This window comes from Saccostrea echinata, unplaced genomic scaffold, assembly GCF_033153115.1.
Source record: "Saccostrea echinata isolate AGI-Se365-2 ecotype Australia unplaced genomic scaffold, CSIRO_AGI_Sech_v1 ptg000009l, whole genome shotgun sequence".
In the NCBI taxonomy this organism is placed as follows: Eukaryota; Metazoa; Mollusca; class Bivalvia; order Ostreida; family Ostreidae; genus Saccostrea; species Saccostrea echinata.
Window position 1 is genome coordinate 45,709,187 of NW_026889758.1, and position 12,490 is coordinate 45,721,676.

Genomic DNA, 12,490 nt, shown 5'->3' on the forward strand with positions numbered 1-12,490 from the left:
ATATTCCCCAAGCTTTATTTCTAATTTTGTGAATTATTCACAAAGTGTAAAACTTTTAAGAAAATAAACGACTAATGATGTGTTGTTTATTTTATTCCTTAAAATGTATGGCGTCCCTTTCCTGCTAAAAATCAGATGATATTAGAAACAATTAGTGATGGTTTCCTATAGATATAAAATTATACTGCGACATTCATAAATGAAAGATTTTATGCATGGACAAGTGGGTTATGTAAGATTTAAAGACATGCAGTACAGTTAAGGTGCACAATAGAAATATCGGCGATTTTTTTTATGATACGTACAAAATATATTATTTTTCAGGATGGCGATTCTTTTTAGTACTTTACAAATATTGGTAAAATGTATAAAATGATTATTAACTACATATTGAGGGCGATTAGATTTTCTATTTAGACTTGTCACGTGACGTAGCAGTCACGGTGATCTACTTTTGAAATTTTGTGACTATATTTTAATATCTTAGGTACTAATTGGCTTAGAATCATCAAACTTTGTAAATTGGTACATCTTGGGTCCTTGGAAAATGTCAATTAAAAAGTAGGTCATGGTGACCTACTTTTGAAATTTTATGGCTATATTTAAATATTTCAGTTCCTTATTGGCTAAGAATCATCAATCTTTGTCAGTTGATGCATTTTGGTTTCGTAGAATGTCAACCCAAAAGTAGGTCATGGTGACCTACTTTTGAAATTTTATGGTTATATTTAAGTATCTTGGGTACTAATTGGATTAGAATCATCAAGCTTTGTCAATTGATGGATCTTAGGTCTTGGGAGAATGTCAAACAAAAAGTAGGTCACTGTGTCCTACTTTTGAAATTTTATGTCTATATTTTAGGGATGGCAATCGAATACAGAATTGCTAATCGGTTAACCGCAACACGTTCCGACCGATTAACCGGTTAATCGTATCAAAATACACATTTTCATGACTTTTTTCCAAGAACCTCTATTCACATAAACACAAGAAGACTAAAAAGACATTAAAAGTTAGAAACATTCTGTTTACCTTGATCACGAATCTTCATGTAAATATATATTTTATTTCAATTTCAATCGACAGGAAAAAAAAATTAAGAAAACCCGTGAAACATGCCTGAGATATCAGACATAGATGATGTCACACAAGTTTTCATACTGCATTGCTACCATAATCAAAATTAAGTCGGAACTTTCGCTTCATTTACAATGTTTGTCTAATAAATTATAAGACAAACATTGTAAATATAATTTGATGGATAACTGCAAAAGATACATACCAATTCACTAAGCTCATGCTTGATTTACTTAATTATAATATCATGAAAGAGTAACAGGACTGTCGGGGTAACGACTTGTTGTTTAACCAGTAATCAACTCTTCACATACTGACCAATTACCCCGCGATCTCAATCCGGCGAGCCATAATTACCACCAAATCAACTTAAATAGGTATGTGAAACGCTAAATTATCAACAGCTATGCAGAGGTTTGTTTTATAAAAATGAATTTAAGAAAACTACATTCAAATTTACATACATTCTATTTTTTTCGACTAACCGATTACAGATTTTCTAACCGATTTCCATCGTTCCGACCGAGTAATCGATTAACCGGTTACAAACTGCCATCCCTACTATATTTAAATATCTCAGGTCTTCATTGGCTAATAATCATCAAACTTTGTCAGTTGATGCATTTTGGGTCCTTGGAGAATGTCAACTGATAAGGTCACTGTGACCTACTTTTGATATTTTATGGCAATGATTTAAATATTTCAGGTATAATTGGCTAAGAATCATCAAACTTTGTCAGTTGATGCATCTTGGGTCCTCAGAATGTGTCATCTTAAAAGTAGGTCACAGTGTCCTACTTTTGGAATTTCAAGGCAATATCTAAATTTTCAAATAATAAGAGTCTTACAATTATCAAACTTTGTCAGTTGAGGCATTTTGGGGTCTTGGAATATGTTTACCAAAAAGTAGGTCACTGTGACCTACTTTTGGAATTGGATACTCATAATCTTGGGGCTCTATCTGAATATTTAAGATGAAAAGTGGCTTCAAATTATTACACTTTGTCAGTTGATTGATCCTGGGTTCTCAGAGTGTCTTAACCAAAATGTAGGTCATGATGACCTACTTTTGGAATCTCAAGGCATTATCTAACTATACAACTATACAGGATACTTAGAGGCTTCAAATAGAAGTGATAGGTTGTACAATTTATCATAAGAGCGATTCAAGGCCCTTAGGCCTCTTGTCTATTGATATTCAAGAAATCTTTGAGCCCTATGCCTTCGATATTTGTTTGGTTTTCCTCGAAAATTTAAAATGAATTTACATGAAAGCTTTATTACATAGTGTAGATTCAAGATTTTTCAAGACATGACATCCGGGAGTAGGAAAGGGCCATAATGAGTGGTCAAAGTTTTAACATAGAAATATACAGGGAAATTTTTTTTTAAGTCTTCTTCTAAAGAACTACTGGGCCAGAAGATTGAAAGCTTTTAACAGGGTTGCAAATAACCACTTGCCCACTAGCAAATGTGCTAGTAATGTTGTCTGTGGGCAACATACTCTTGAAGATGTAGTCATCCACATGGCAAGTAAGAATTTTATCAGAACTTTTCTAGAATCTGATATGTATTGATTCTACAATTAAATTCACTTTCATTTTCACTGTTTCTTACCTACAAAATGATTTTTAGACCCTGAATCTCCTTAACATATAATAATTTTGCAAGGTCTGGAAATAAAGAAAAATATGAAATTTCATGCAATTTCATTCATTCATGGTGTCAAAATTGTCAGGGAAATGAAAGACTGGACAGCAACGTATACTTCTCAGAGATTAAAATACAAAAAGATAAAGAATTTCTTGCAAAGTGGAGAGAAGATTGTGGGCCCCAAAAATCAATGTGGGCCAGAAAAACTTGAAAAGTTGGGGACCCATATAGCTCCTAAGTTTTAAAATGTTGTTTGCAACCCTGAAGTGATGTGAAAGTTTTATTACATAGTGTACATTCAAGTTTGCTCAAAACCCCTGGGATAGGGTGGGGCAACAACAGGTGATTAAAGTTTACATAGGAATACATAGGGGAAAAATCTTTCAAAATGTTTTTTTTCAAGAACCACTGGGCCAGAAAAGTTTAAACTTATGTGAAAGCTTCATTATGTAGTGCACATTCAATTTTGTTCAAAACATGAAAGTTTTACATAGGAATGTATACGAAAAAAATTTCATTTTTTTTTTCTCAAAAAAAGGAAAGACATGATTGATGCAAAAGCATCCTCAGTTAGTGTTGATTTAAATTTGTTCAAATCGTAACCCCTGGGGGAAGGAAAGGGTCACTATTGGTGATCAAATTTTACATAGGAATTATAGGAAATAATCTTTCAAAATGTTCTCAAGAATAGCAAAGCCATGATTAGTCATATTGAAATGGAAGAATTCCTCAGGTAGTGAAGATTCAAGTTTGTTCAAATCATGACCCCCAGGGGTAGGATAGGGCCACAATGGATGATCAAATTTTTACATAAGAATATATAAGGGAAAAACAGCTGATAAAGACGGCAGGGCCATAGTGACTCAGGTGAGCATTGTGGCCCATGGGCCTTTTGATTTAAAGTTGTGAGTGGACCTGCTTTTTCTGAATGAATGGTCATCAAATGGATATTTTTTGGAAGCAGGGCTTTTTCCAAGCAATTTCTCAATTATCTCCCCTTGAAGGAGATAGTGGGTCTGTAATTCAACAAACTTGAATTCCTTTAACCCTAGGATGCTTTATGCAAGTTAGAATTAATTCACTATCGAGTGCTGGAGCAAAAATCAGATACATGAAAAAAATGGATGGGCTATAGAACAAATGTTGATCAGAACTAGAGACTGGCTCAGCAGAGCTCAAATGTGTTCAGGTCTTGTTGCAGCCAAAAAATATTAAAGTCCTGTTGCAACTATTCCACCTTTTATAAACTTTAACAATATTAGTACAATTACGGTTTCTTGAGAGACTTCTGTATATAAGTTATAGATTTAGCATGTACATTGATGCATTTTTTTCTCCTTTATAGGTTCGGAGGTCTAGGGTGAAGCAGATGGCGAGGGCTGGTGATGTCCTTCAACAGTCTGAGATGATGGCAATGCCACTCCCTGAGCCTGTACAGGAATTTCCTGAGGAGAAGCCTGTACAAATTGTAGAGATGGCTGAGCCATCTCCTCAGTCTGTACCAGCTAATCCTCAGGATGAGCTTGTAGAGCCTGAGGTAGCGAGACTGCCATCCCCTCAGCCTGTTCTGGCTCTTCCTTGGCCAGAACTTGAGCAGACCGTGGAGGTGGCATTGCCATCTCCTCATTCCGCTCGGGTTCCTGCTGAGGATGAGACTGGACAGACTGAGGAGGTGGAACTGCCATCTTCTGAGATTGTTGAGGGTCATTCTCAGCTCTCGGCCAGCAGCGAGCCACCAGCACCACTAGTCATCCCTCCTCCTAGGCCACGACCAGTGAGGGAACCATCGAGGCGAGGCTTCACAGCAGGAGGGTTGGTGGGACAATTATTAGTCCCCTACCAGTGAAACCGGAGGGGACTATAGGTTTCCTCTGAGTCTGTCCGTCCGTCTGTCTGTCTGTCCGTCTGTCTGTCTGTCTGTCTGTCCCTCTGTCAGTCTGTCCCACTTGGTTTCCCGCACTTTTTTCCTAAACGCTTGCAGATATTGAGCTGATTTTTGGTATGTGAGTGTATCTAGATGAGTTACAGATCAAGTTTGCATTTCGTTCCGCTTCATTGATTTTTGACGGAATTACGGCCTTTTCAATTTTTAGGGGTTTTCCGCAATTTTCTTCTAAATGCTTTCAGATATTGAGCTGATTTCTGGTAAGTCACTTTACCTTGATTAGTTATAGGACAAGTTTGCATTTTGTCCCGATTCATTGATTTTTTACGGATTTATGGCATTTTCAATTCTTAACGGGAACCAGATTACACTTGCTGGTAGGGGACTAGTATTGCTAATGCAATACTCTTAGAATGCTTGTTCAGGATGTTGGATGCATCTTTGATTACTGGAGTCTTTTTTCCTGTTTTCACCTCTTTCTAAAAGTTAAATTTCTTTATTTTTTTCTATTTCTTAAATTTTAGTTTGTTAAGGGTAAAACTAGAGTTAGAATTTAATAATAAGTTTAAATTTTCCCTATTTTTCTCTTGGATAATGCGTCAGTTAATTACTATTAAGCATGACCATACCATTATTTAGGATTAATAAGAGTAACATTTGTTTTCATTGATAATTAGGATTAAATTTTCATCCCCTTTTCTTTAAAATCACTTTCTTCATGTTTAAACTATAGTCATTTAGGATATTAAGTAAAGTTTTATTTTTTGATAAATTTAATTAACGATTACATTTTCTTATTTTTTCCTTAAATTCAAATTCTTAAGACTAGGGTTTATGTTTAATTAAGTGTAAATGTTTGCTTATTTTCTCCTGGATGCTGCTTCTAAATATCTCAATGAAAACACACACCATTATTTAGATGTAGTCATTCTGGAGAGTAACTAATGTTTGTTTAGTTGATTAAGAGCATTAAATGAGCATTAAATGACTAATTTTTTTTCTCCATTTAAGGGTTAAAAAATTTTAAATGTTCACAAAACTAAATATATTAATAAACTACAACTAGAAGTTAAGTTAAAAATTTCCGAAAACTTAAATAGAGATTAAGTTGGTGTCTTTTTTTGTAAAATTAACAACTAAAGGTTAGATCTCTACACATTCTCAATTCTTTAACTTCTTGCATTTTCTTCAGAATAGATGTTGGCTTTCCTTGACCAAGCAGTGAAGAGGAGTCTTCCCAATCAACTGAGGTTAACCTAGCAAGATGTGGTAAGATTCCTGCTTTTCTTCTTGCACACTTTCTCTGATTTTCACTTGTTTTCATCTGCTGTTGTCCAGCTTTTGATTTCCTGACTATAATTGACAGGATGATGTATAACAGTAGTGCCCATCAGAAGCAAGGGGACATGAAACCACTTAGAGCCTGGGAGTCTGTAAAAGGTTGGGTTTTTGTATTTAAAACCTGACATGAGGTGAGTTTTTTCTTTCTTTTACATATTTCTGTTTTGTACCCTCCCAACCCCTTCAAACTTTACTAATCCTTTTGCACTCTCCCTTTATTGATATTTTGTCATTGTTTCCTTAAAATGTATTTGTGGTTGTTTTAATTTGTTTTTATGATTTATGTATTACAGAGAAATAGGTACATGTATTATCTTCTGTCATTTTTCCTAAATTGGTTTGGAATTGCACTAATTTTGTGTCAGTTTCTGTCTTTGACAGGGTGTCAGAGGAGGGATAAACAGATGGTGGCTGGACACTAATCAAAGAGGACACCATTGCGAGGATCCAGGATACTGGGTATCCACCAAGAATACAGGCCATTACTGGTGAAAAAAAAAACAAGCAGCATTTATTGCACTTCTTTTGTTTTTCTATTCACGTTTGATCCATGTAAGGGACATAATTGATCTAATGACTATTTATATTAACAGAGTCATGGTTATGCAAGTTTCTATCCCACTGTGGAGAAACAACCGAATTATTCATCCAGAGGAGTCTAGGGAGCAAGGATCAACTTGAGCCAAGCCATGGAAGAAAGGGTGAGACACAATCTCTCTTCCTTGTACTGACCCCCATTTCTTGTGCTCCTCCACACTGATGTAAATTGAGACTTCATTTGATCTTCAATCTCTTAATCTTATAGAAGCAGATACTGACAGTCACCTATCCTTATTTTAGGAGGAGTGCATCATCTTCTTACAAAAGTACAGAGACACACAAATGTTTGCATCCAGCCCTGCAGGCAATGATAAGACAACAGCTGCTTCCCTTGCACTCTGTCAATTTAAGTCACTCACTTTCACTCGATGAGGTCTCTGTACTTTCATAAAATGAACTCTAAACATTCAATTCTTCATTTTTTGGCAGAATGTTTGACAAGTCTCCAGCCCACGTTTGAGGGCAGATGTTAGAGGAAGAGTTTAAGAGAACTGATTGATTGCAGTCTAACCTAGAAGTAAGACACAAGTCTTTTTACCCTGAAAGATTTCATAGCTTTCTCATTTGATGAAGTCTTAATGCTTTTGTTTTGTTGACCTCCCCTCATTCTGTGTTCCTTCATTCTCTGACGAGACCATCATGTTTTGACCAGGGTTGGCTTTCCTTGACCAAGCAGTGAAGAGAAGTCTTCCCAATCAACTGAGACCAACCTAGTAAGATGTGGTAAGATACATGCTTTTCTCCTTACATACTTGATATCTTATTTGCATTCACATGACCCTAGACTTGGTCCAACTTTTAACTTCCTGAATTGCAACTGACAGGATGAAGAGCATTAGTGCCCATCAGAAGCAAGAGGACCTATAACCACTTAGAGTCTGGAAGTCTGGAAAAGGTTGGGTTTTTGTATTAAAAACTTGACATGAGGTGAGCTTTTTTTTTCTTTGATACATATTTCTATCTTGTACCCTTCCAACCCCTTCTAACATTGCTAACCCTTTGCACTTTCCCTATATCATTGTTTGTGTTCATTTCCTAAATATGCATTTGATATATATTTTTTGTGATTCATGCATTTCTGAATATTATCTTCTGTCATTTTTCCTCAATTGTTTTGGAATTGCACAAATTTTGTGTCAGTTTCTGTCTTTGACAGGGTGTCAGAGGAGGGATAAACAGATGGTGGCTGGACACTAATCAAAGAGGACACCATTGCGAGGATCCAGGATACTGGGTATCCACCAAGCCTACAGGCCATTACTGGCCAAAATGGTAAAGAAAACAAGCATCATTTATTGCACTTTTTGATATTTGTTTTCCATTCCCACTTGATCCAGTCAGGGGAATATTTGACCTATTGGCTCTTTATATTTACAGAGTCATGTTGAAGCAAGTTTCTATCCACTGTAGAGAAACAACCCCATTATTCATCCAGAGGAGTCTAGGGAACAAGGATCGATTTGAGCCAAGCCATGGAAGAAAGGGTAAGACACAATCTCTCTTCCTTGTACTGACCCCCATTTCTTGTGCTCCTCCACACTGATGTAGATTGGGACTTCATTTGATCTTAAATCTCTTAATCTTATAGAAGCAGATACTGACAGTCACCTATCCTTATTTCAGGAGGAGTGCATCATCTAGCTCCTTACAAGAGTACAGATACACTTAAAAGTTTACATCCAGCCTGCAGGCAATATTAAGACAACAACTGCTTCCCTTGCACTCTGTCAATTTAAGTCACTCACTTTCACTTGATGAGGTCTTTGTACTTTTATGAAATGATCTCTATACACATTCTTCAATTCTTCATATTTTGGCAGAGTGTTTGGCAAGCCTCCAGCCCACAATTGAGTGCATATGCTAGAGGAAGAGTTTAAGAGTACTGATTGACTACAGCATAACCTAGAAGTAAGACACAAGCTCTTTTCCTTTTATCCTGAAAGATTTCATAACTTTTTCATTTAATGAAGTCAGGGTGTTTTTCTTCTGTTGACCTCCCCTCATTCTGTGTCAGCAGGCAGAGGATTTGGCTGCCCTGTTTCCCTGTTTAAGACCAGACCATCATATTTTGACCAAGATTAGCTTTCCTTGACCAATCAGTTAAGAGGAGTCTTCCCAATCAACTGAGACCAACCTAGTAAGTTGTGGTAAGATTCATGCTTTTCTTCTTACACACTTTATTTCTTACTTGTATTCATATGACTTAGACTAGGTCCAACTTTTAACTTCCTGACTTGCAATTGACGGGAAGAAGAGCATTTGTGCCAATCAAAAGCAAGAAGACATATGAAACCACTTAGAGCCTGGGAGTCCAGAAAAGGTTGGGTTTTTGTAATAAAAACCTGACATGAGGTGAGCATTTTTTTTCTCTTTTATGCATTTCTGTCTTGTAACCTCCCTACCCCTTCTAACATTGCTAACCTTTTTGCACTTTTCCTATATTGTTTGTGTCCCTTTCCTAAATATGCATTTGTTATTTCATTTTTGGAGATTCATGCATTTATGAATATTATATATCTTCTGTCATTTTTCCTCAATTGTTTTGGAATTGCACTAATTTTGTGTCAGTTTCTATCTTTGACAGGGAGTCAGAGGAGGGATAAACAGATGGTGGCTGGACACTAATCAAAGAGGACACCATTGCGAGGATCCAGTATACTGGGTATCCATCAAGCCTACAGGCCATTACTGGCCAAAACGGTAAAGTAAATAAGCAGCATTTATTGCACTTTTTTGATTTTTGTTTTCTATTCCCACTTGATCCAATTTAATAAGCAAATAATTGACCTATTGGCTCTCTATATTTACAGAGTCATGTTGATACAAATTTCTATCCCAATGTGGAGAAACAACCCCATTATTCATCAAAAGGAGTCTAGGGATCAAGGATCAACTTCAGCCAACCATGGAAGAAAGGGTAAGACACAATCTCTCTTCCTTGTACTGACCCCCATGTGCTCCTCCACACTGATGTAGATTGGGATTCATTTGATCTTAAATCTCTTAATCTTATAGAAGCAGATACAACAGTCATTTATCCTAATTTAAGGAAGAGTGCATCACACAGGAGTATTGAGAAGTGACTGCGGCCAGCCCTGCAGGTGACGGTAAGACAACAGCTGCTTCCCTTACACTCTGTCTACTTAAGTACCAGTCCATATAAAAATCAGACAAAAGGTGATACGTGAAGGTTCTCAGAATTTGATGATTTTCCACACATAAATTTCTCTTGCACTATGATCCATGTATATAAAATAAAAAAGTTTTAGTTCATGGTTACTATGGAAACCTGATCAAAGAAATTTCCCTAGCAACAGGCCATTTTTTCCATGTGGCAGGACAAAAAGTCACTTATCTTGTAAGACTTGAAATGAAATGTAAATATGAATAAAATTATTCCTCTTCACTAGCATAAAGAAGATACACATTTTAAGTGTTTTAACAACCCAACACGAAGATTTCAGATTTAAAGTGAGTTTTGTAATAGACATGGAAAGATATACATTTTTGGCAATTTTTGCTGAATCAGCATTTTTCTCGATTTTGGCAATATTCAAGGTCAAATTAAAATTTGCATCTAAAAATTTCAGCTTTGGCATGTATATCACGTAAAAGTAGAGGAATGTCTCTAATGAAATCGGAATTCAAACACGTGGGTTTTTTTTAAAAATTAGTGTCCGTTGCCTAGCAACAATAATGGATGTTTTGATAAATAAATAGTGAGTAATTGTCCAGTGTTACGGAGAAAAATTGTATAAATTGTTATATTAGAGTACTAGAAATAAATTTTAAGGTGATAAAACATAAATCAGACTTCTTAGCAAATTAAAGACTGTTGTACAGTTACTTATCTCCATGGCAACAACAAATACCCCATAGCAACAAGGCCGCAAAGCTTAATTTTGGCAGATATTCATGTACAGTGGTAAGAAATGTTTCAAATTTAGTCCTAAAATTGCAATTTAGCAAAATTTAAGATGTATTATGGACCTCATAAAAGTATTTTTGTCATATAAATTTCCCATGGAAACAATTTTGAGAACATAACAACGACTTGCTTTCATTGAGTGTTTGAAAGATTCATTCTCTGCAATTACTTTGACCTTTATATAGGGGCAGGCGAATACATAGTCACAGAATTTCTTCAAACATGCTATACCTGTTATCAAAGAATTTGAAACCATTAACTCATATAAGGCAAATATTTGTTGTTATGTGACATGGTTACCATGGCAACGTGCCCTAAATTTTGAAAAACTTAATATGTTGTTCAGAGTCCCATTATTAATGTTTACAGCAATTCAAAAAAGTGACAATGACTGTGTGTAAAAGTCAAAAACTTGCTGTCCTGTATGCAAATGGACAATGTAATTATGGTCTTATGAAAGTATTTTTTGATTAACATATTCAATGGCATCAATTTTGAACACATACGTGTAACAACTTAGATATATCTGATAAAGAGTTGAGGAGGTTCGTTCCTGAGCTTTTGAGCAGAATTTTTTCTAGACCTCTATTTAAAAAATTCTGCATGTTTTAGTTCTTACATCAAATTTGGATTCTACAAAACTAATTTAACTACATTCAATTAAAACTCCATGATTAAATTCCATACTGAAATCATTAAGTGAGGAACTATATTTTGTGGCGGAAGGTTTTTGAGAAGAAAATGCTCAGTTTCTCTCTTTCAAAATATTTACAGCATTGTTAAGTTTGGAATCCTATTTTTACATGCAGCCTGCACAAAGAGTTATTTTGTGCACTGAAATGTTTTGTGCTGGTCCTAAATAATATATTAAATTAACCGTCATGAATTCTATCATCATATTGGACAAATATAGTAAATATATTGTGAAAGTCCTGGGGGGAAATAGCCCACTTAAGGCTAAAAATTAACACTATTCAAGTAATATCTAAAATTAACATCACAAACTCCCACTTTTAATTTTCGTTTCTGAATATACAAGACAATTTTAACGATTTTGCTTAAATTCAGAAAAATGTCATTACTTTTAAATTTTATTGCTTGTTAAATTTTTATTGCCAGAAAAATGACATTTCTTGAACGCAAAAAGGTCAAATAATTTACTATGCAAAGTAAAACTTTTTTGCCGCACAAATTTTAAAGAGACTATTCAAGACGAAAAAAAGACTATGTTTGTTCCCATAATTTATTTGCATGGATAATAAATATTAGAGGAAAAAATTTGAAACATTGATTTATGTCTTAGATGTAATTACAGTGCAAAAAGGTCATATTAAATGCTCCATAGCGCCAAAAGAAGCGCATTGACCCCCATTTTTTGGTTTTGAATTTTAATTAAGCTATATGTATAAATTTCAAAAATATACTTCATAAAAAATTCTCAATACTTTTGATAACAGGATCCAACCTCCTTAAAGCATTTTTTATATAACCATTGTCTTGAAGAAGAGTAATGGCACACAAATTGTAGGTGGAATTCGATGTACTCATCTCAAATATTCACTAGAGGAATACATTGTGCAATCTTAACTTAAAATTTTGAGATGACACATTTTTACTATGGAAACCCTTTGTTAGCATGGAAATTGGTCCTTTAATGCTTAAGGGAGTACAAAACTTTTTTTAGCTTTTGTTTGTTTTAAAAGAATTTTGAATATGACACATTAAGTTATTTCCCTTGTGGTACTCTTCCTTTAATTAGGGTCAGAAAGATTAAATAAAACAAAGTGGTCGTGGAAAGAATATTTGTTTCACAATGCTTTGTATTCCCATTCCTTTTTAATCATGCACCTGTAAACAACTTGTGTTAAATTAAACACCAGTCCAATAGAAATACACCCATAGCCCCAGAAAAAAGGCAACATACAGCAAATCAGTTTTTTTTACCAACAACTCAAAAATTCGCATTGCTGCTATTGGCACACACTCAAATCATCATTATGACGAAA